Source organism: Puntigrus tetrazona, unplaced genomic scaffold (assembly GCF_018831695.1).
Source record: "Puntigrus tetrazona isolate hp1 unplaced genomic scaffold, ASM1883169v1 S000000746, whole genome shotgun sequence".
NCBI lineage: Eukaryota > Metazoa > Chordata > Actinopteri > Cypriniformes > Cyprinidae > Puntigrus > Puntigrus tetrazona.
The window spans coordinates 965,001-967,500 of NW_025048355.1; the positions used below are offsets into that span (position 1 = coordinate 965,001).

Consider the following 2,500-nt stretch of genomic DNA (forward strand, 5'->3'; position numbering starts at 1 on the left):
ACAACTAAACAGATGAGTTTTGAGTCTGGATTTAAAAGTGACTAATGTTTCAGCACATCTGATCTCTTCAGGAAGCTGGTTCCAGATGCGAGCAGCATAATAACTAAAAGCAGATTCTCCTTGTTTGGTGTGAACCTTTGGTATTTCTAACTGACTTGATCCTAGTGATCTGAGTGGCCTGTTAGGTGTATAAATAGTGATCATATCTGCAATGTATTTAGGTCCTAGTCCATTGAGTGATTTATAAACGAGTAAAAGTGCTTTAAAATCAATTCTAAATGTCACTGGAAGCCAGTGTAAGGACCTGAGGACTGGTGTGATGTGCTCTGATTTTCTGGTTCGAGTCAGGATCCTGGCAGCAGCGTTCTGGATGAGCTGCAGCTGTCTGATGGTCTTTTGGGAAGGCCAGTGAGGAGACCATTACAATAGTCCACCCTGCTGGTGATGAAGGCATGGACTAGTTTCTCCAGGTCTTGCCTGGGCACAAAGCATCTGATTCTTGCAATATTTTTTAGGTGATAGTACGCTGATTTAGTCACTGCTTTGACATGACAGCTGAAACTCAGGTCGGTCTCTAGAATCACACCAAGATTCTTGACTTGCCTTTTGGTTGTTTGACCCCTTGAGTCAAGATATGCATTCACCTTGTGAACTTCATCTTTATTTCCAAATGCAATGACCTCAGTTTTCTCCTTGTTTAACTGAAGAAAATTTTTGCACATCCAACTGTTGATTTCATCAATGCATTGGCAGAGTGAGTCAATGGGGCTGTAGTCACTTGGTGATAAGGCTAGGTAAATCTGCGTGTCGTCAGCATAGCTGTGATAGGCAATTTGATTCTTTCTCATTATTTGACTTAGTGGGAGCATATACAGGCTAAACAAGAGCGGCGCAAGAATTGAGTCAGTGCAAGGATGAGACACCCCGGGGCGTGAAAGTGAAATGAATAGCTGAATTAGGTGCTTTCGAAATCCCAAGGCGCAACCCAATAGTCATCAGGTGCCACGCCAAACATTATTAATCGATTTGGCGTGACTGACTTTCCCAAAGTGACTCGGTTGAAGTTCATGTTCTCAAAATGAACGGAATGGAACAGCTGCTCTATTCAGACGCAGAAAACAGTCACTTCTTGAGCAATGTGCTCCCACTGAGGCCCTACAGAGACCACAGACACTAGTGTCCACTGTTCAGCTCACGGGAGTCATTCCCAGCCACGCTGCTCCGCTGTGTCCAGCGAACGAATCCTGATTCTTCGGAGTGATTCGAGCGAACCGTTTAGCAAAAGGTTCGTCAGTCGGCCAGCTGTAAGCGAATTGTGTGCGTTCTTCATTTTTTTTTTATTTGTTCTGTTTTTACAACTGTACCGTCTAGTGCGATGTTTTATGGGCCACTGTAGATTGTAACAATTAAAAAAAGGGGGGAAAAAATCCCAATTTGAATCAGATTCGGTTCGCTGTAATTCAAACGATTCCAGATCCGCGCTCCGGAGTCATTGAATTTATATCAAAAACTATACCCTAAAGAGACTTTATATAGTTAACCGGTTTACTGCTAACTAGTTTCATTAATAAGACGAGCTGCATTTCGAAATACATGTAAGTGACATCTACGTGGAAAGAATATAAAGAATATAAAAAAAAAAGAATATAAACCATATAAATATAAATGAAGTGTTTTCTTTGCGCACAGAAAGTATCCTCGTGAGTAATTAATGACAGAATTATCATATTTTTGCGTGAGCTAACTTTTTAAGGCACAACAGAATCGGCGAGAGTTCATTTGACCGCTCGAGCGAATCGACTCGCTAAATGAATCGGACTTCCCCGGCGCCAGTGGCCAAAGTCTGGTGCGCGACTCCAGCGGCGTTCATTCACTCGGGACTGGGAGGAGTGTGTGTGCGCGCGTGTGTGTGTGTGTGTGTGTGGAGCTGGATGGAGCTGGAGTGGGCTGGGTTCTGCCCGTCAGCCATGTTGGAATGAGAGGGAACGAAAAGCTGGAATGAGAGAGAATCGACCGGAGAAGACGGGAAAAGCGCGTTCCGGAACATCGCCGCGGAAGATCGCACAATAAACGAGTGAGTAGCGCGCGCATCCACGCTTTCACGCGTCCGCTGGGAAGAAACGAAGCGTCCCGGTAAAGCGTAAAAACGAGCGTTCCTGCGCGGGGTCGACCGTGCCATGCGTTCACGAGGAACGCTGCTGTCGATCTGACGGATTCGTGCGGGGTCGCGCGCGCGTCGGGCTCGTCGGGTAACGTGGACTTGTGAGGTTTGCGCTGAGCTCGGTTTCGAAAGTTTACGCCGCGCCGGTTCAGCGCGGTCCCTTTGTGTCCGTTTCTGTTTGTCGAGCGCGCGGCAGGTTTGCCGACAGTTTGCGTTACTCTACAGGAACTCTCAGCTCTTTCCGATCAACCAAAGTTACCGCAAAGTGTTGCATGAGAATGTAGATTCAGCGAATAAGAAGAATTGCAAAACATTTCTGTTGGTAATGTACGGACTGTG

The 2,500-nt window shown here is 46.0% G+C and overlaps 1 protein-coding gene across 3 annotated transcripts in view; it reads left to right on the top strand.

The window, feature by feature from the left end:
- Positions 1-1,901: 1,901 nt before the first annotated feature.
- The window catches only part of ptk2aa (protein tyrosine kinase 2aa), an 82,844-nt gene continuing 82,245 nt past the window's right edge, over positions 1,902-2,500 (top strand). For 2 of the 3 annotated variants that reach the window (XM_043232988.1, XM_043232991.1), the window contains exon 1: positions 1,902-2,074. The gene's annotated coding sequence lies outside the window, so the exon portion shown is untranslated. The remainder of the gene's footprint in view (positions 2,075-2,500) is intronic. The other variant, XM_043232989.1, reaches the window with a different exon arrangement.